Source organism: Erpetoichthys calabaricus, chromosome 2 (genome assembly GCF_900747795.2).
Source record: "Erpetoichthys calabaricus chromosome 2, fErpCal1.3, whole genome shotgun sequence".
Taxonomy (NCBI): Eukaryota; Metazoa; Chordata; class Cladistia; order Polypteriformes; family Polypteridae; genus Erpetoichthys; species Erpetoichthys calabaricus.
The window spans coordinates 273,961,703-273,984,401 of NC_041395.2; positions in this window are offsets into that span (position 1 = coordinate 273,961,703).

Genomic DNA, 22,699 nt, shown 5'->3' on the forward strand with positions numbered 1-22,699 from the left:
AGAGAGCTTCTCCCTCTCACTCAACCTCAGGTTCCTGTATATTGGTCTTCTTGGCCATCTTCTGGTGGTGCCCAAGTCTATGGTTCTTTGTTACTGTTAGGTCCTTGTGTGGCTCTTTTACAGGTAATTTGTCTATTTAAGGTTAAACGTATTTATAGTGGTTTGAGACAAAAATCCTCATTCTTAATAAGTGTTTAATTTTGAAACATAACATTAACTTTTATTAGCATGATAGTTGTGATGGACTACCGGCTACAGACTCCGGTTGCCACCCCCAGGCCGCCAGGAGGAACCCTCCGGACAGCATAATCGTGCCCCGAGTTCCAGCAGGGCCTCATGGACTTTGTAGTTTGTATACACAGTCCTCCTGGATACCCTGGGGGCCACCAGGAGTCGCTCTAGGGGGGCTCGTGGAATCTTATGTGCCCTATAACCCAGGAGTACGTCATGGTCACGTGACAGGAAGGAACAACGTGCTCCCGGGTTGAAGAAAAGGACTGTTTACCCTGACCCGGAAGGGATAAGGAACTGTGGACTGATTGGGCAAGAACATGTGTGTATAAAAGGACTCTGGGAAAAGCCCAGACGCTGAGCTGAGCTGGGAGTTAGGAGGGTGAAGTGTCTGGGCGAGGAGGAAAGAGTATTGTTTGTAGTTATTGTGATTTATATGAGTGTGGAGTGGAGGGTGCTTTGTGCACTGTTAAATACTGAAATAAATAGTGATTATACTTTCACCTGGTGTTCAGAGTGGTACCTGAGGGTTCAAGAGGTGGACCACGCCTCTATCTGCTACATTGTTTATCAATAAAATTCTTTTTAATGACATTATTTAATAGTGTCTGTTGTGAAAATTTGTACATAAGTTGATAAATATTTTATATGTCTTTATTTGTAAGTCAGACAAAGCAAATGAAATATTAGTATTTCAGGACAAATATTTTATTTCATTGATGAGAACAGAAGGGCTTTCATGTCTAAACCCAATATTGAGGACTGACACAGGGTGTAAATATACTGCAGGTTTGAGGGAAGGGCCTAAAACCAGTTTGGCAAAGAGACCAAACTACCTAGCTGGCAAGCTTCAGCTGAACAAATGGTCTTGGGGGCAGGAAATGTATGCACCCATTTCATCTGATGCATGGCTGTCTGGGATTGATTTTGAATCGCAGGCCATTCTATAGCACAACACCCTATTGGTGGAAGGATTTAGACAAAGAATCTATAAATTTGGTCGCTTTATCCCTGCCACTCTCTCTCTCACATAATGGCCAAGAATTGAAGAACACAAGCAGAAAGCACAACTTGGCAGCCATATTGAGACAGACATGCAACCTGTCCTGAAGAAATGATGACTTGACCAGAGACATTTAAGTAACTACAAGTATGCTGCCTGAAACTATACATCTAGCATTTTTCAGGTTGTATGGTTACTAATATTCACATGTACTTTGCTTACTGTTATTATTTTATGACTATTATCAATAATACAATTTAAAAATTTTGTAACTTAACTCCCCGCTTGTCCTTTTACTCTGTTTAAGTGCCTGAGGTTATAGATGTAGATGGGAAGGTGGGGAGAAGTGCTAAAGTACAAGTGGTAAACAGTGGTAAATCTATGGGATTTGAGGCATTCTGGTAAAGTCTACACAATAAAGAATGCAAAAGGGGAAAACAGAGTAATATAGAAGTCTAACAAGACAAATTAGCACCACTAAAGGGGAACAGTTGATGAATGAGCGTTACTTTGACTTCCATTTGAGAAAAAACCCAAAGCTCTCTCTAGCATGTGATCATTCTGCAGTTAGTATGATGCCTCTTAATCGAAAAGGCTTGAACGGCAGATTAACTGAGATCACATGAAACTTCAGTGTTATCTTTGACACTGAGTTAATGCTTTGTCATCATTTTTATTCACTATTCAATGCAAACTTTCTCCACCTTACAAATATTGCAAAATTAGGGAGGTTTCTTGCAATGAAGAATGTAAGAGCCATTTACTATTTAAGCTTTATTAAATGCTTGCCTAAATGTTAGTGTATAGACTATGGGAGGTTCTTATAACCCTCATAAGTTAAGTTGAATTGATATATTCTAACTACTTCTTGCCCCTCTGACTATAGAACAGGGCGCTTTGAGCCAGGAATGAAACCCCGGCTGTATTGTAAAAGCCAGTACTGATTGGCTCATGGTAACCAGCAGTGGGCATAAACCAATAATAACATGACTTCCAGCTTTAGAGTTTAGCGTTGAATTTATAATCTCATTTTTGACATTAAAAGGTCCATAATGCAGTGAGGCCTTCAAGTTACAGTGTCCCCTTGAGGTGCCCCTGCACTCCTGTACCTGCCATAGCAACAAAAAAGCCCATTGACTGTGCCAGGCACAGAAGTAGCCTCTTTTAAAGGGTCCCATGACCTCACTTTTTCAACTCAGGCATGACGTGCTGTCACCAGATTGCCTGGCTTGAAAACCAAATATCAGCTAAGCTTATCGCAGTGCATTTATGCTTAGAAATATTTGGTAAAATGCATTAAGTAACAGTACACTTCATTGTTTAAATTTAATAAATATGTATGAAAACAGAGTAAAACACATGGAATATTATAAGAACATAGAGGCTTATTAACACAACAGAAGCTACGAGAATAAAGTCACTAAACCCCATTGATAAAGAAGGCAGGTAGCCTTTCCAGACAGGGAACCATTCCAGCTCACATGGGGTGCAAGGATCAAGGAGTGGTTTGGACAGGACACCAGCTCGGGTTCATCTATGGAAATCTTGTTGCAACTTCCATAGTAAAATGTACTTGTCTTCTCAGTACTCCACCAGAGGCTGATTAATACAAAATTAATCAGAAATGACAAAGAAGACATACAGTAAAACAAGGATGTGAACACAAACCAGGGCAGTAACTCTGTTACAACACTGGAACTACTGAGGCTTTACTGTATATTTATTTATTCATTCATTCATTTTCTGAACCTACTTAGTCCAATATAGAGTTGCAAGGCTAACATAGTGAAATCACTCAAACTGGTCAACATTCCCAGCATACAAAGCATATCACAATAAATGTTATAAAAGATAATATAAACAAAGCAACAGTATCAAAGGAAATAGTATCAAAACAACATCAAAAGAAAAGAAATCAAAATGAAAATCAACCCCACATGTTAATGCTGTGAAAGGAGGACTTGTCGCAATATATCAAAATACAGATATAATATAGCTGTGGCTAGCTGAGGCTAGTGCACAGGAAAGGTTTTCTTTTGCTGACTCTACCATGAAGGTCATATTTGTTCAGGTGTCACTGCACAGTAGAACAGTGCACCACCACTCCATAGTCCACTAAATCTTCCTAAAGGTCTTTTGCAGTCAAGTTGGGGGTTGTGTGGGTGGTTATTTGCCATTCTGACAATCCAACGACCAGTTCTTTCAAAAAGTTTTCTTGGTCTTCCAGACCTCAGGTTAACCCCCACCATTACTGTTAACTGCCATTTCTTAATTACATTACGAACTGATGAAACAGCTTCTTGAAAATGCTTTGCGATCTTCTTGTATCCTTTTTCTGCTTCATGAGCATCAATTATTTTATTTTCAGAGTGTTAGGCAGTTGCATAGAGGAGCCCATGGCTGCTGATTGTTGGGATAAGGTTTGAGGAACCAGATTACTTACTGTATATAGTGTGGACCACCCCGGCTGGCACTGCCAGCTTAACCCAACACAGACAAGCGTAGGACGCAAGTTCATTTTTCCTTTTACTTCGTGGGAAACGTCTTCCCCGTTTCCCACAAACCCCACAAAGTCCAAATCACAGCACAAATACAATTCTTTCTCCTCTTTTTGTCTTTCTTTAATCCTCTCCTGCACTCCTCTGGGCAAGCTTCGTCTTCCTCTTATCAAACCCGCAAAGTGGCTGCTGGCTCCTTTTATAAGGCATCTGGAAGTGCTCCAGGTGCTTGAAGACTCATTTCTGGCAGCACTTCCTCGTGAACTGCGTATAAGGGCTCAACAGCTCCTGGCAGCGCCTGCAGATCCCAACAGAGCTGCACCAAACTCCAGTTCCCATGGAGCCCTGTGGGAGTCCAAGGCAATGCTGCAACCCAGGGGGGTTGCCATCTAGCGTCCCAGGGGAGGTAACGCTCTGGACATGCTTGCTCCCCTGGTCCTCCCAGTTTGGAGGCATCAAGCTACAACAGCTTTACAATTTGCTTCATCTAAGGTTTCCTAACGGTGACTGTGAACAAGCCACAGCCATAACGAGCTAATTAAGGGGTGTGAGACCTTGGGAAGAGTTATCTGAGATCTCAAATATCTTGGGATACCCAAACTTCTGTATGGTTCTCCTTTCCCTCTTTCACTGTACAATTGTACAAAATGTAAACTATGCACTAATCTTGCATAAAATGCTGAAAAGAAATGTGTCGTCTTTAACTTTATGCCTCTTCTGATCTTAACTATTTATAGTAACTGACATTTTAAGCAAGGGTGCCCAAATGTTTGCCAAACGTGTGCAGTGTACAAGAGATGTGTGGGTTCTTAATAACATCGTTACCGTACATAATTCAACAAAAGCATTTGGAAAGGCAAATACAACGTAAACATATATAGTGGCTTTCATGCGGTTCAAGTCAAAAACAGGCTGGGCTTAATTGTACAAAAGTGCTACACACAATGGTATCTGCCAGAAATCTTTAGCTAGTTTAATATGAAACTGTTAATAAGTTTCAGGTCTCATCTACACATGGCAGTAATGACATGAAAGTATCACTAACAATCCAAAAATTAATATAAAACAAAAGAAAATTTGTCTTGTTTCAGAGCCATCAATATAGGGGAGGACACAATCTTTAATAACTGTCAGTTGCAGTGTAGATTTAAATTCACTTGAAATGCTGGTGTCTCACGGTCAACTGAAAAAAGTAAGTAGCTGCTCCACTTCAGCTCTCCAGTCGTCATCAATGAAAGAAAAACACAAAAAAGTAAATAAATACTTGGTAGGGATAGGGGACAAGTGTTCATTTTGATGGGAAATTACTTGTCTATTACACTAAATTGTGTTTTAAACTTTATGTTTTGTTCTCTCAAAAAGAAATTTGCAAAACAAAGAAAATAATAATTTTCTAACAGTGCCATTTGCACAAGAATGTTGATTTGTCCATGTAATTCCACTCAAGCCCACACACAAGAGGATCCCATCTGTGGAGAAGCTTTGATGTCATGTTCTCGAATTGTTGCTGGGGTTGCAGATTTAAAAAAAGAGTGTTAACTAAATCAAGAACAGATGAATCATTTATTATAAACTGCAAATTCATGTTCTGCAATTGAAATGTTTTCAATGAACATGCATGAGTTTTAAAAGATTTGCCTTCTACTGTATGCTAGCAATTTGGCGTTTTGCTGAGTTGTCTTCTAATCGTTGTCTTTCTTTAATCATTTTAGGAGTAATAACACCGACATTCACACTGTTCAGCTCGCCTTTGTGTTGCTTTCTCTTGTCACTGACAGCCTTCCCCCCATCTTATTTTACATTTTCATTTTCTGCTAATCACCAGACCCACCAGGGATTTTTCAAGAGGAGAGCATTTAACTGAAACCTGTTTTATCTGAGGGAAAAAAAGAGCCCAAAGGTAGGAATGCTTTTAAATTGTTATCAAATATTTTTGGAATAATGGTTCTGATTTTAATTGCTTGTTGCAGATATTTTACTTGCAATAAAAAAGAAGTTAATGTAATTTAAAAATATGCACACGTAGTCCATAATATAAGAGCAAGAGAGGAAAAATTGGGCTTTCTGTTATCCTTTTCTTTTGGAGCTTACTATAATGTTAATCGTGCCATTTCATCCAGAGGCCTGTTTTGGAAAATATCCGAGTCTATTAAATGTTGTAAAAGAAACATGTGAGAATGACCTACTGCTGCTAGTTTTGATGTGTGGATCTGACACTTGCTTAATGTTTTGCACATAACCAGGACCATTTCCTGGTGCGAGTGAACTAAATGACATCCTAGTCCTCTGTGGCCTTTTGGGGACAAAATACTCAGTGAAAAGGGCTAAAGTGGTGAGGGGCTTCCCAAAAGAGTTCTGCCCCAAAAGGAGTCAAATAGCCCTGCACATTTGATTTCACGGTCACAGAAGAACTTTCAAAGCTTTATGGTCATTTTCTGCCTTTCTTCTCTGTCCATTCAATCAAGTAGCCTTTTTATCCTGTTTAAACTGAACTTTAAGTTACATTTTCATTATATCCTAACAAATTTCTTTTTAACTGTAGTTATATTTATTTTTGAGGGTGTTTTGGCCTCAGTGTAAAAAGAGTGGCAAGCCATAAGGACCTCTGGGAGATGAAGAGCCTTATTTAAGGACAAGACAACCGATAGTCCAAAACACAAAAGACTAATGAAAACTGATTATCAGTGTTATGACTAGGAGTCCCAAGTCACATAAGTCTCAAAAACACTTCTAAAATGCCCAGTAGAGGAGGAAATCTTGTCAAAAACCCTGGCACAAAAAGGGCCTTGCAGGACCTTTATAAAATAAATAACTTCAATATGTTCTTTAATAACAATGAAGCTCTGTGGAGTACAAATGCAATTCTATACAACTAAAAGTCCCAATACAAAATACCAACAACAGTCGAAAACCAGAGTGAAATGTCAAAAACCCAGAAAACAACTCAAAACTCATCTGTTCAGGAAGGCTTTTAGCTCTACTTGACTTTATTACCTTTCTCTCAGTTTACTTCTCTGTCAAGATGCTAATGTAACCTGTATGTGTGTGCTAGACCATCAATTATGTTGTCTGTTTTTTTTTCAGAATTTACTGTCTTAATCTTCTTTGTTTATTTATCTGGTTTGTACAATGCTATATACTGTATATTCTGTCGTTCTTTATTTATTCTGTAAGTGCCTTGAGCATGGGAAAGGCGCTATATAAATAAAATGTATTATTATTATTAAAGATCACTAACCACATTAAATATACAAAAGCACAAGAACTCACCAGTCTTAAGTGCATTTGAAATGAACCACAAGGAACTGTGGGAGACCATCCAAATTTATAGGGAGGAAAGCAGTTAGTGTCGGTGATTGGCAAGTGGCCCTGTCTCTTGAGGGACCACCCAAAAAATTACATGGAACATATCACAGGCTTAGATTCAGAACCATAAATCATAAAGATGACTACAAATCATAAACAAAAGAAATAGTAACAAATACTGTACTGAACAACAACCAAGTGAAGTACCCTGGCTAAGATATGACAGTGAGAAATTCAGAACATGAGCCAAAAATCAACATCAGAAGACAAAGCAACTCTTGTAAACCCCAGAATGTAGATTCTTTCCCTAACTTGCCCACAAAGAATTCTTTAGATTTTGTTTTTTTTTTTATATTCAATATCATTTTGAAAAACTGCATTGTGGTGATATCATACATCAAGATATTGAAGAATTGTGTGTGCAGCACTTGATGTTATGACCATGCCGTTGCTCATAAACCAAAACAACACAATAAATAATCTTATATATAAACAATTATGCGTTGAAGTGTGTGTGTGTGTCTGTCCGGTCCGGAAGTGAGAGGTGCAGTCAGGGTAAGGGCTCCACCTCTGAGGAAACAGAACCTTGCTTAGCCGCTAATAACACAAGCGAGGCGAAAATGTCGGCAAAATGAATCCTCCGAAGAAAGACAAAGTCGCTTAGCCGCTAATACAGAAGTGAGGCAAGCAGATCAGCAAAACGGTATCCCTTTTACTTTTCCTCCCGCCATTAATACATAAGTGAGGTGAGTATGGCGGCAAAACGAATCCTCCTAGGAGAGAGATGCCCAGAGTAGTCCCTTTCAATTACCTGACATCTCTACATTTCAATTTTTTTTCTGACGATTTCAATAGTGTCTAGGACCCCGGGCTTTTTACAGCACGGGCTTACACAGCTAGTAATAAATAAATAATTATAATATCCCCAAAAGAACACACTCATCTGCACTACTGGATAGTTACCTGCACTGGTCAATACTCTTGTGAGTTTGGCCTCCCAAAGCCTGATCATTGGTATGATCAAATGCCTGAAAATTTTGTTGAGACAGAGGGCACCATCATTATGTATAATACGGCTGTGAACACCAATAGTACCATTGGAGCCAAGAAAGCAGACATTATTCTTCATAACAGAAGCCAGAGACAATATGTACTCATCAACATCATCATTCTAGATCAGTGTTTCTCAACCACTGGGTTGTGGGCTGCCATTGGTGGATCGTTTTTTTTTTTTGCTTATTGTGATTTCCTGGATTTTTAAACCTGTGCTCTTATTTTGAGTTTGCCATGGGATTCTGTTTTGGGACTGTGTTTGCTGTGGATTGCATTACCTTCTCAGGAAATCCTTTCTGTGCTCTAAGGAGCAATTTGTAATTGCAGTTTTCGATAAAAATAAATCTTTTATTTTATAAAGCTTCTTCAAGACCTCTTATGTCTCTAGTCGGGATTTTGATGACAATCCCCCTGCCAGAGGGCAAAGTTTGAAAGTATTTATGGGACTTGTGTACTTTTTGGACTCCCAATGTATGACAGTCACAGAGTTATTGGCATTTATGTCTTTCTTACAGCAAACTGCATAGAGAAGGTGACATGGCAGAAAGAAAAAGAAGAGCAGTGGCATCTGCTTAGCATGAAGCAAACTGTAGAAACAGATTACATGTTAGGAAGGAGAAGAAGAAGAACGACAGCAATGGCAAGTCAAACACATGCTTCACAGCAACTAGCTGGTACTCGTGAGCTGCGAGGTCTGGAACCTCTTTATTGGAAGGACAAGAGGTTTGTGTGTTTCCTAATTATTATTAATATTATTATTTTAGTGAAATCTAAGCACAACACATCCCTAACCAGTTCTGGAGCTGAACAGGGAAAGAAAACGAAGAGAATAAGAATAAAACCACCACCATTAAACCAACTATAATCTCTTGATTCCCACTGTCTTTGTAGATAATCATCAACTGTTTTCAGTTTTTAATGTTGCTGCTTATAAAATTGAGGGTTTTCTCTTGGTGGCATCATTATTTGTTTTTGGTTAATGTTCAGCATTTGAGTTTATAGACCACATTCTCACAATTTATAAATTAAATAAATGAAATAAATGACAGTATGGCTTCTCCTGATGCAAATGCTCATGAGCACAGTTTTCCATGCCTATGCTTTATTATCTTTTCAACAAATTTGTATCCATTCCATTCATCTCTAACTTATGGAGGCATATTGGCTGCTTATCCCAGAATGTCTTAAACACGGGTATCAAAACCGAATGCTCAAAACAGTTCTTCAAAATGCTTATTGATAATTTGAATGCTGCGCAGTTCAGTTATAATCCACCATGTAGATGGCACATTAGCTTCACTCTCCACTGCTTAATTACAACCACAAAAGAGGCTCCCAGAATGGGGACACCATTAAAGACCTCACTGGGGTGTATTTTAAAAAGTGCATGCTGCCCCCCTTAACAGCACTGCACGGCAATGAGAAGTTTTTTTCTTTTTTTTCTTCTCCTGTTCTAGCGAGGCACTTTGCCTTTGCCCTACAAATCATTTGACGAGGGACACTTCACTCTGTCCCTTGGATAATTGTTGATGAAAACAGCTTCCACATTCTCACCTTGGGATGCAGTATCCCATCATGTAGCTTATTAGCGATTTTACACACTTACTCACTGCTGGAGACTGTCAGTATGCCAATAATATTTACTGTCTGACACCTACATTATACACTAGAAACCAGAGGGGCTACTGATTGCACTGATCCACTTGACAGCTCCTTCATGCCTTGCATAAAACAAATAAACATGTAATAAAAAAATCCTGATAGAAACAAATGCCAAAAGCTATAATGCAAGCCCCATGCACTTTCTTGATTTGGAAAAAGCATCCATGCTGCTTTAATAACCTTTAGCACATCATGATTAAAGAGATTGTCAAAACATCTCCCTGTGTGAAAACATCCTAAAGTGTACAAAATTAAACAAAAGGCAGTTTAAAAGTTTTGTTATTTTTAATTAACAGAATAATCAATATGTCAGCTTACATGTGTTAGTGCAGCCTGAACCTGCTCAAGATATGACGGTTTATGTGACAGTTAGGAATAAACAGTCAAATTAATATTAGGCTAAATGTTTTATCTGCATGTTAGTGGATTACTAATTGTTAAGGAATCCAAATACATTGTGTATAAATCCCAATATCTGAGATTCTCTTTGTGTCTTAGAGTGACTCACCCTTAGGGCTTTTTTTATGTTATGATAGATGTTGGTAGTAGTAGTGCTATGTGTACTATGAAATGTGACCTGGCCTGTGTCTTTTCATCATAGTATGATGAAGCCATCATAAGAACTTTTGGTTTACACACAGAAATATCTATCAGTGAGTATGATGGCCTGCCATTCTTATTGACTGCTAAAGCCAATATGGATGACATTAGACAGAAAATTATCTTACTAAACACAACTACTGATTTTTATGACAGTTTTTAAAAACTATATTTCTATTGGTTATGGCACAAGTGATTAATACTGCTACCACACAACTCTAGCAAACCAGAGTCAAACCCAAAGCCCAGACGCTATTTGGGTGGAGTTTGCACATTCTTCTCACATTCTTCTTAAGCCCACTTGGATCTTTCCCAGACACTCTGGTTTTCCATCCAGGTCATAAATAGTAATGAGCAAACCCAAAGTGAGTCTGGCAAAATCCCAGAAATGTTTGGGAACTTCATTGAACTCAGTGAGATGCATTGACGCCAGTGAAGAAAGAAGAACTGAAACAGGATTTGAGTGAATTATAATAGAGCAATGATCTTTGAAGTGTCCATGAGTATCTGCCAAATGTGCTGCACTGATTATTGTGGCAAAAAATGTGACCTGAGCCATGAGTTAGAAGTGCTAACCAATGTGCCACTGTGCCTCAACCATTAAAAGATGTAGACAGAACGTTGCCCACAAGGAAAATAATAATAATAATAAACTAGAAATAAGTAAAATGTAAATGTGCAGTATACTGTGGTCGAGTAAGGTATCCAAGTCCCACTGATACATAAATCTGGGGGTGCCAACAAATTTGTCCTCGTTTAATTCAGTCCACAAAAAAATAACGAAAATTGCCACTATGCATGCCAGTTAAAGTAAAAAAAACAAAATTGGAAAGCCGTCAGGCTAGAATAACAAGATTGCTTTCTCTTTTTCAGGTTGTATGGAGCTCCATCCTACAATGCAGTCTGTTCACAACTGACCACCTCCTTCCGGCTGTAAAGGTCTTTATAGGTGGAGAACTGGAAGATGCAGAATCAATTTCCCTCACTAGGTGTCTTCTCCATCCTGCATAGGGAAGAAAAGAGGAGAAGGTTAGTGTGAGCGCCCCTTCTCGACCTATCATTGTGCTCACAGAGTTTCAATCTTCAGGGCAGTCATTTGGCCATCCCACAAAGCAGCAGATTGGGACTGACTGATTCTGTTATTCAAAGTCATGGCTCTGTGCAACTGGAATGCATTTTTTTGGGATGGGGGATGGCTCCTTTAAAGTTTGTTTTGACTTGTCACTGCACCGCATGGCTAATTGTGCATACATTCAGCCAGTTATAGTAGTCATGCATTGTGGCAGTAAGTAAGAGAACTGTGTTATGTATTCAATAGCAGTACTCATACTATTCTCACTATGGTCAGATAATGTACCCCTTAAATGAAAATACTTTAATTTAAATGCATGCAAGGTAGAAATCTGGCCAGAGTACAGAGTTGACAGTGACATCATGTATGAGCAAAGGAGGTCAGGCAGTTACACAACATGTGACGTGGAGTACACTTACAGTACGCATGTGCAAAGGTTCTGCGCATGGCGGCTACAGCTCTGAAATGTCGCACTGGCCTCACAAATCATCACAAGTTGCTGGGAAAAAAATGTTTGTCTAAGCCGGGCACATGGAAAATTTTCCAGGAAAATATTTGGGGAACAAGGTGATTGGCAAACACAGCACATTCGCTGCAAAAAATGCTTTGGTGAATTCCACTGATCAACACCAGTCATAATGTATTGTGTGTTTATTGTCACACGTGCTCAGTATGAAGAGATCCTAGCTGGTATGTGAACCTCAGACTAGTGAAGTGCTACAATGCCAGCAGCAGACAATAAGCTAAGCACCATACAATGATGTCCAATGATGTGCAAAAACTGTAAGGTACTGGCAACTATAATCTGGCCCTGAATGAGTGTATGCCTTGTGATGCAGTTGGGGTTTGTTTTGCTTTGTATCTGGTGGTGTCAGAATAGGCACTCGCCCCTGCAGACCCTTGTACAGAATTGCTTCAAGAGTTCATCAGTAGTCAGTTTTACAACTTCCCAGTACAGGCTAATGATATTGCAGCCCATTCTAAACATTTCTTGACAATGCAAATTTCATAGTCTTGATACGTTGATATTGGATCATAAAATATTTTGTAAATGTATTTTTTTATCAGGCACCTGGAAGGTAACTAGTTTAAGTGGTCATACACACAAATTAAGTGTTTATTAAAAGGTTATAAGATACTACGGTGCTGTCATTTCATCACTTTGCAGAAGTGACCTTCCAGCTGGAGGCTCTTCTCTTTTAGCTTGGAGGGTGCGATGGTGAGAGTGTGAACCTTTAGGTCAGGGGTCTGCCTGGAGGGCTGTAGTGGCTGCAGGTTTTTGTTCCAACCCTGTTTCTTAATGAGAAGTCAGTTATTGCTGTTTAAGCGCTCATCATTCAAGCAGCATTTTTCTGCTTCATTTTAGATGTCTCGCTTTTTAAGATTTCCAACCCTTAATTGATTGTTATGTCTTACACAGCCACATGTTTTCACTGTTTTTAATTGCTCCTTATTAACAATAAGATGGAAATGACAAAGGAACCAGCAATTGTCTATTTGACTGCTTCAATTTACTTCTGTGTGTGTTAATCATGGCTATGTGGTTTAATACTATCTGGAAGGAAACTGAAGAGAAAAATCTGCTTCAGGCAACAAATTAATACAGAGGTCATCAGTAGTGATCCAGAAGGGGCTGGGCGGTCTCGTGGCCATGGAACCCCTGCAGATTTTGCTTGTTTTTTCTCCAGCCCTCTGGTGTTTTTGTTCGTTTGTTTGTTTTTTTCTGTCTTTCTGGCCATCAGAACTTACTTCATTCTTTGTTACTAAGTATTGCCTAATGTTATTTTTATATTTTTATTTTTTTTTAATAAACTTTTCTTTCTTCATCTTATAAAGCACTTTGAGCTAAATCATTTGTATGAAAAGTGTTATATAACTAAATGTTGTTGTTGTTGTCATTGACTAACAGGTTAATATCTAGGTGCCCTCACAAGGTGTGGAGATTTATCATCCAGACATTCAATCAGTAGCACCTGTTACCACATACGTTAAGATGATAACTTATTCATACTAATGAGTTTAGATGACAGTCTGGTGCATCATGGGCAGCTGAGGATATCACTAGCTTGAAAAGCAGCACATCCTTGCAGGTATTGAAAACCAAGTCTTATTGTTTAGCCATTTTCATGGAGCCCATTCAAATTGAGCACCTACAGATGACATCCAATTGTTTACCTGAACCTCCTTAGAGTTGTGTTTACACCCAGAAAAATCAGTTAATTAAAATGTTACTGGTGTGACAGAAACAAGGAAATACTGTCACGCACTCGCGCTTAGGGAGCCGCGGAAGGACCCAAGACGTAACGTGCAACCTCATGCCAAGCGGGAATGGCGCAGCACTAACCACTCTCTTTGTTTTCCCAGAAAGAAGGAAGCGTCGCCACCATGAAACCACAACACGTCTCTGACCATGCCTTGCCACTTACGCCTAGTCTTCCCCTCTGATGACATCATGGCTCCCAGCATCCAGTTCACCAACACTTCCCAGCATTCCTTTGGCACTTCCGGTCCCCCCTCTATAAATGTCCCCATTTTGCCATTTGTTTTTGTCTTTTGTTGAATGTAATTGGTATTCACTGGACCGAATTATGACATATTGTGCAGACTGTACAGTATACGGGGCCGGAAAACCCGAAACCTTTTTATGCTTCTTTGTCTTTCTTTACAATAACAACACATCAACATAAACACAGTAGGAAAGTCATGTCTACTGTCCACTGCTGTAGTGATGCACATTTAAGACACGTCCTTCATGTGATATGTTTTTGAAACAGTGACCAATGTACAACCTGACTCGCATTTGGGACGGTAGAAGCGTGTTTCATTAAGCTTTTTATTTTTCTGTTGCTTGTGAAGTGAGAGGTCAGAATGTCAGTATGCCTGATCTGAATGATGATCGTGTCCATCGTGTTATTGTAGGCTTCCACAGCACAAGGCTTAGTGACTTTTCCACTGACACAAACATTGCTGCATTGTGAGCAGTGCTTAGAGGGTGAACATCTTTCTTATTCTTCTACTTGATAATAATCATTTTGCCTTTTTTGCCACAGATACTGCACCACTCTGTATCATTATGTGACTGAAGACAGAGGCATGTAATGGCGGTTCAGTCACACCATGCCATATGCAGTAGTTTCACTATTCGTGTCAATGTCTGATGAGCAATTCACACTGTCATCACTATGACTCGATTCAAGCAATGGTTCTGTTTCAGTTTGCTCTGAAATTGCATTTATGGCTTCTCGTTTACACATCATTGTGTGTTTTGGTTGAAGGTTACACTCCACTTGTAAATATTGATGAGTTACCATAAAGTGGCAAAATTCACAGAAATATTCATGATTTTTTGGCAGCATGATGGTATTTTCTCCATTAGATGGCAACAGAATACTGTAGTGAACATTATTTGGGCTTAATAGTTTAAATCGGATCATAGCATCTGAGAAGCACTCGGGTCTAACCATTTTTACATAAAATTCTGAGCCTGAGAGACACTTGGGTTTAACATCAAGGAGGTTAAGTGATTTCAGGCACCTTGGAAAGAATTTTCTAGTTTTTGTTTCCTCAGCTGACCACCTCTATCATTGTTAGACGATGTCCACCTCAATGCTGGCACTGAAGTTGACAGATTTTCATTCATTTGCTAGGAACAAATAATACAGCCAAAGATGTTTAAAATATAGATGCTTGAGGAATAAAACATCAGCAAAAGATATTTTGAAGATATAAATTTGACAGTGACAAGTCAAGATTCTCCTGATGTAAAAAATATAAATTATAATCATTATTGGGATCATTCATGGTGCTAAATAACTAATGGAAACTACTGTAAGAATGGCTGTCATCCAGACCTGTAGAAGAAATTGTTTCTTCACCATTTAGTCTTAATAGACTAGCAGTTTTACATATCAGTCTGCACTCAATAAATATAATTTAGTTCATTTTTGATTTAAAAAATTATGAGTATTGTTTGAATAAGTTTGATTTTTAATGTTGTTATCTTCTGAAATTCCCATTTGACAGAGAGTTGAAGTAATTGAAAGCTGACAGTGACGACCAGTATGGGGTTGGACTCATCTGTGTTAGAATTTACTGTACAGCGTGCATTCTGACACTTAAGTAGAAGAACTCATTAGGTTTTCTAATTTAGTATCTCTTGTATTCAAGCACGGCAAAGGGTGCAGTTTTCCAGTCAAAAAAAAAAAAGAGAGAATAAAACAAGGAGGCATTAAAACTGCATTCAGGAGGCATTACAGGTCAATTACTAGTTGTATAAATGGTGAAATAATCATCATTCTGTGTAAAAGACATTTCCAGATGAATTGTTAGCAGAAAAAAAAATCAAACTATAGCAATTTAGAGGAAATGCTTCAGTTACTTAGCTAAAAGGGAATTTGCACTAAAGGCTAAATCTATCATTTGATGTAATATATTGGTAATCTGTAAAATAAATTTACTGTTTCAGCTGATTCTTTTGTAGATGGATTGCAAAATGCCTGGCACTGTTCTGCTTTAACAGATGGAATTATAAGAAAACAGCAATTTGAGATATAAGAAAATTGTACTATTACTGCAGTTCCAGCGCTTGATGACTGAACAAGAAGAAGAAAATGAAGGTGAAAGCAGCATAATTGTGTATTTAAAACATAGAATATGATACAGCATAGGCTGCTTGCACCAGCATCAGCACCAGCGCCGGCAGTACAAGTGGTGCTGCCACAAGGCCCATTGATACTGCCAAAGACATTAAATATGATTATCATCATCAATGTAAGTTTTATTGTTGGCCAGCAAATTATGGAAGTGGCCATCCCTGGTACTTTACAGCCCCAGGAATTATTGTTTAGTTTCTATAATGGATGCCATCTGTGTGATGTTTACATGATAGATAGATAGATAGATAGATAGATAGATAGATAGATAGATAGATAGATAGATAGATAGATAGATAGATAGATAGATAGATTTATATAGCACTTTTCTAAACAATCAAACCGCTAGGGGAGCCATTTCAACCACCACCAATGATGCAACGGCAGCCATTATTCTTTAGTACACTAAACATACATTGGCTATTAGATGGAGAATGGTGAGAGGGAGACAGCCAGTTTAAACAGGGGATGCTTAGGGGACCAGAATGACCAGGCCTTGATGGGTAATTTGGCATGGACATCAGGATGCACCCTACTCTTTTAAAAGGATGCCCAAGGATCTTTTCTGACCATAGAAAGTCAGGACCTCAGTTTTATAACTCATAAGTGTCTCCTGACGATCTCACCAATACCAACCCAAGTTTTTATCTGGATGGTCTCCAGTCCAAGTGCTGGCTGGACACAAACATCTTTAGTTTTGGGTACCTGTTGTGAAGTGCAGGTGGTATGGCTAGTGGTGTTCTCCCTGCTTCATGTTGATCTGTTTCCTCATCTCCAAGCTGTACACATTAGATCATGGGGCAACTAACTTTTATATTAGCTGACCAAACAAACCTGTCCAATGTTGTATGCTTCTGCATATAAAAAATAGATTAGATTCTTCTTCTTTTTTGTTTTTTATTGGACACATTTAAAAATGTTTATTTGTAAATTCAAATTCAATTGATTTGATACCTTTTGAAAACTTATAATTATTTCAATTGAAATCAACTTTAGAATCTTTAAGATCTTGCTTTAATTTACTACATTGGGACTGATAGCAAAAATATACACTTAATATTTACTGTACTTGTATATGCCTTATACTAGCAAGCTCAGGAGACTTATTGTGGGCCCTGTAAAACACCTTGTGATGGCAAGCACTGTTAAAAAAGAACTGACTGACTGACTGACTGACTGATTGATTGATTGATGTTGCCCCATGCTGCATGTGGGCTCATTCTCTATTAGAGCTGGTGTTCATTCACGTCACAGTATTAAAATGGAAGGACTGCACTCATTCAATACTGTATTAGCAGTTCTGTTGTGCAAGTGCAACATACATTTCTACTCCCAAAAATGAAACATTAACTTGTTTGATGAAGAATATAAAAAAACATTTCAGTCTGTAGCAGATATTTCTGATATTGCAAGCCAGCTCTGTCAAGATTTAGTAAATTGCAGGCAGCTTGTATATCTTTGCTTTAAAGCATGAAAACCAGGAAGATGGCCATTGTTTTTCATTGCTCCTATCAGAATAAAAAAGTGTGGCTCTGGCATATTCTAAAATGTAAGCTATCATATCCATCATGCTGCTCTCTCTCACTCTGCTTTAGGCCTCTCCCGGTATATTCTCACTGCGTACCCCTTACCATATAAAAATCATCCTCAAGAACCAAAGAGAGCCTCCGAATTGTGGCAATAATAGTTTCCATGACAATGCAGTACACTTAGTGCATCAATGCCACCCCGGATAAACAGTGATCCTTTACAAAAACAAGAAGGTCATTACAGCAGCTTGTCAAATCAATGCTGAGAGTGTCTCAGCTGATTAAGCCATCTTCTTTCAGCTCTGACATGGTGTCAATAGTACTGGGCCGCTGGTGCACGGCCAGATGATTGGAGTGAAATGCCCATCAGTCAGTAAGCTGAGGTGGACTAATGATTCCCTGTGCTGCCTATTAGAAGTACATGACAACTCAATCCTGTTTGTGAAGAAAAAAGTGACCTTGTTGCTTCATTTGAAGCTGAATTAAATTGACAAGAGCAGCTAATCTTTACCTTGGGCGATTAACAGAATTAAAGTACAACAACAAAGGCACAAAAGGTTTTGTTGTTTTCTCTTTTATTTGATGCAGCTTGTAATTTGTTTGAGGCTCCTCTTTCAAAGGGACATTACCTTGCCTACTCAAATAAAATAATGACAATATGCCAGCTTCACCCTTCTTTTATTGAATGTATAAATAAAATCACTGCATGTTAACAGCCCGTACAAAGTTATTTAAAACTGCTATGTGATCTGCACAACCTCACGTGATGAACTCAATATGAAATATGGCACTCAGCTCTTAAGTGTTAATTATTTTTCATTGCTCTTCCAAAGCGAAACTTGAATATTTACAAAAAAAAAAAACATTCTTTTGAACATAGAAATAAATGTTTATTGAGACCTTGATCCAATCAAATGAAATAAAAACGATTGCTTGATGTGTAGAGTTGTAACTAAGCCGTAACATAAGAACGGATTATGATAATAAACAGTGTGAAGAAAGAAAACTGTTGTATTTATCTTTAAATTAACAAACAAATCCTTTTCTTTTCTTTTTTTTTTTTGGACTCAGTGCTCCGGGTTTAAATCTCACCATCTCTGACTCTTAGGTGGCATGTTTCCACAAGCCTTAAAAAAGCCCATAAGCCATCCGTGCTTTTATTTCCTTAATTCCAGTTCTAATATTTGCCAGATATAAGTTGAAGGCCAATTCACACCCCGCACTTTATGAGTCTGTCGTGCAAGTACAGTAATCTGTTCAAGATTGTGACCCACTGAACACAGGGGACAAAACACAAGGTCACAGGAAATGACAAGTTTTCATTGCTGAATATTTTACTAATACCAAAGGCAGAAAAAATGACCAAGTTGTACTGCTCTGCTGCACATGTTATACGATTATTAGGTTAGGATTCAGGACATTTTTGATTTGTTTTCAGCAGTTTGGTGTCCCACACAAGGCACGCTGCACATTCTGCTGCTTAGGTCTCAGGTACTGACTGATCAATAAGACTTAACTGCAAGTGCCGATAGATGAAAGCTGACTGAGGTATAAAGGAAGATTAAAATTTGATAATAGCAGCAAAGATTTGATACACAGCTAGAGAAAAATGTTTTCGCAAGAGTAGTGGTGGTTAGGCTTTAATTACAAGAAGCAGAGATGCAAACCTTAGTTCAAAGGTTTATAATAAGAATAGTGAAAAAATAGCAGAGATGGGTACAAGGAGCAATATTTTAATCAGAAAGAAAGTCAAATTTAAAGACAGAAAACGAATGCAAACGTCTTTACTAGAAAATTGCTCAGTAGTGAATTTTGTTGAGTTTTTCATTTAACAAATACCTGTTGCATTTCTTGTTAAGTGGTCCCAAATTTTTATTGTGAGAACACAATCATGGCAAACTCCACAAGAAGATGGCACCACATGACCTTCAATGCATGAGACAGCAGCAAACACTATGGGGTCTTAAATAAACAAAACATCAGATCTGGGGGGTATTTTTCATACATCGCTTAAATCATCCGAAATCAGGTGCCTCATCTTGGATAAGTTAATGCCGGTGACACTCATCAGGGATAGGTCGGTTTTTCAAACGCAGCTGTGTAGTAGATTAGTCTAGCTGGATCTAATCATCCGAGATGAATGCGCGCGCCCATGCTGAGTGAAAAGCCCATATATATTGAGTCTAGAAAACATGATCAGCAAGTCTTTGATAGGCTGTAACAAAATGACGAAAGAACGGCCGCATTTGTTTTTCACACACGCGGCGCAGGACCTTTTATTCGAAGGACATGAAGAATGTCAAGATTTAATATGCACAAGGGGTAACACTGCAAAAGCAGCCCAGTCCAGAAAAGACGGCTGGCGAAAAGTGGCCGACGAATTAAACCCTAAGTACTGTGCATTGTACTTACTGAATGCAGCGTTTCATTTCCTATGTGTCAGATTAATTATTATTTAATATGTCATAATTACAGATCAAACGTGAGCACAAGGAGAACATGGGAACAGGTTAAAGTGAAGTACAAGAATATACTTCAAACTGGTAAATATTGGTATATAACTATTTAAAGAATTGTTGACAGAAAGAATCATATATAATATAAAAAACATTAATTTTAAAGCTAATAAGAAGGCAGACAAGCAAAAAACAGGTGGAGGTCCACGCGGTCCAGACCTAACCCCTGCAGAAGAGTTGGCTCTCCAGCAAAATGCCCATCGCCCTGTTTCTGATGGCATTCCAGGGGGAAGCTCCTCCTCAGAACCAGTGGGAGGATGCAGTGGTCACTTCATTTCAGGTAAAGGATGGTCATTGCATATATTTGTCCTCCATGTGTGCCATAGGTATGTTCCATATAGCCCTCTTTTTTGTTGGGTCAGTTGCAGGGAATGTCATAACCCTTGAACCTGTGTCTGACCAACGAGATATTGACGAAGGTCAAATATTTGATGAAGACACTGTGTCTGATTATTCATCAGGAGGAGAGGTACATTTTCCAAATAATGTTTGATCAAACTCCACTCTGATCAGCCCCATGTGGCCCAATCACATTTGGAAATCCTGGGTAATGAGAATGTTAGGCTGATTGTGAGATTCTTTATGGAACTGTGGGTGGTTTTGCCTGTGTATTACCTACCTGCACACGCAGGTGTCCAGGAAACACTATGAAAACCCGAAGGAAATATTTCAGAGCCAAACAGACTTTACGAATTGCCTGGCAAAATGCACTTTTAGTTAGATTTTCCGCATCACCTACAGTATATAAAAAAGTGCCGCTTGTAAAAAATCTCAAAGCAATGCATACTGTCTGTGTGGTTGTGAGAGCCCGACTTCGCTTAGTTTGACTTCAAAAATAAGGTGCTAATAAATCTTTGAGGTACAATATTCCCCCTCGGCTAAAGCGGTATCTTTCGAAAAGAATTTCCTCCAGGAGCAATAAAGGATCTTGCCGATCGCGCAAAACCCTCTCTATATGAAATTCTTTTCTTATAATTTGCGCACCAATATCAATTGGTCGCTCATTCATGAACGGCGAAGCCATGACTGGATGACTTCCACGCACCGTCACTGATCATGTGTGTAAACTAATCCTTGTTTACGTAGAACAAACCTGCTCTGAGCAGGTTTGCGGATTAGGATGCGTTGCTATGACAACACTTCCAGCAAGAGTTTCGAAAAACCGACAGATTCAGGATCAGGCCAAATCGTCAACAATTACATCCGACTAAATGACTAATCCACGTACGAAAAATACCCCCCTGAGCAAAATTAGTGCTAGAGGTTTGGCTGCTTCTTGCTCAAGGTTGCATTTTTCTTTGTTTGGCTTTTTTACAATTTGTTTTCTCTTGATCATGTACCCATTGGATGCCCTATCTGCTGTGGGCAGAGAACCCAATTAGATTAAAGTCCTCAGGTGCTGCAGTCATTAGGACACTTTTAGCTGACGGCTGTTCAGACACTTGAAACAGCAGCCACTCCGCTTTGGCCCTGCTTCTGTAGTTGTGTTCTTTGGCTCCCTTTTTTGCTTCTGTTATGTATTAATGTGTATTTATGTGTTTTATTATTGTTTTTGAATTCATATTTTTATGGACAGTATTTTCTGTGAGGTATGTAACTACATACTTTAAATGTCCTAGACTTTATTGTGCTTTGTGGGTGGAGCCATAGGAGGCGGGGCCTCCCTGATGTCACCACTCATGAGCCTCCCTCTGGCTATTTAACCAGAGCAGAATAGGTTCAGGAGTAGAAAAATGTTCAGCTTGTGTAAAGAGTGAATTGAGTATTACTGTTTTCTTTGGATCTTCTAGTGTTTCTGGATTATTGTTCTGGTGTGTTTTAAAAGAATATTACAGTAATCCCTCGCTATATCGCGCTTCGACTTTCGTGGCTTCACTCTATCGCAGATTTTATATGTAAGCATATTTAAATATATATCGCAGATTTTTTGCTGGTTTGCGGATTTCTGAGGACAATGGGTCTTTTAATTTCTGGTACATGCTTCCTCAGTTGGTTTGCCCAGTTGATTTCATACAAGGGACACTATTGGCAGATGGCTGAGAAGCTACCCAACCAGAGCGCGTATTACGTATTAAATAAAACTCCTCAAATATATTATGAGCACAGGGGCTGTTCGCACCCCTAGAGGATACTACCGCTCCTCAAAAAACGATGAAAGATTACCTGCTTCATCAAGCGATATGCTTCCCGCAAGGTGCTTCGCACACTTAAAAGATCGAACAGCACATATTGATTTTTGATTGTTTGCTTTTCTCTCTCTCTCTCTCTTGCTCTGACATTCTCTGCTCCTGATGGAGGGAGTGTGAGCAGGGGGACTGTTCGCACCCCTAGACGATACGGACGCTCATCTAAAAATGCTGAAAGATTATCTTCACATTGCTCTATTCCGTGCAGCTGCTTTGTCAAGCGACATGCTTCCCGCACGGTGCTTCGCATACTTAAAAGATCGAACGGCACATATTGATTTTTGATTGTTTGTTTTTCCCTCTCTCTCTCTGACATTCTCTGCTCCTGACGGAGGGGGTGTGAGCAGAGGGGCTGTTCGCACACTGGCCTAGAGGATACGGACGCTCCTCT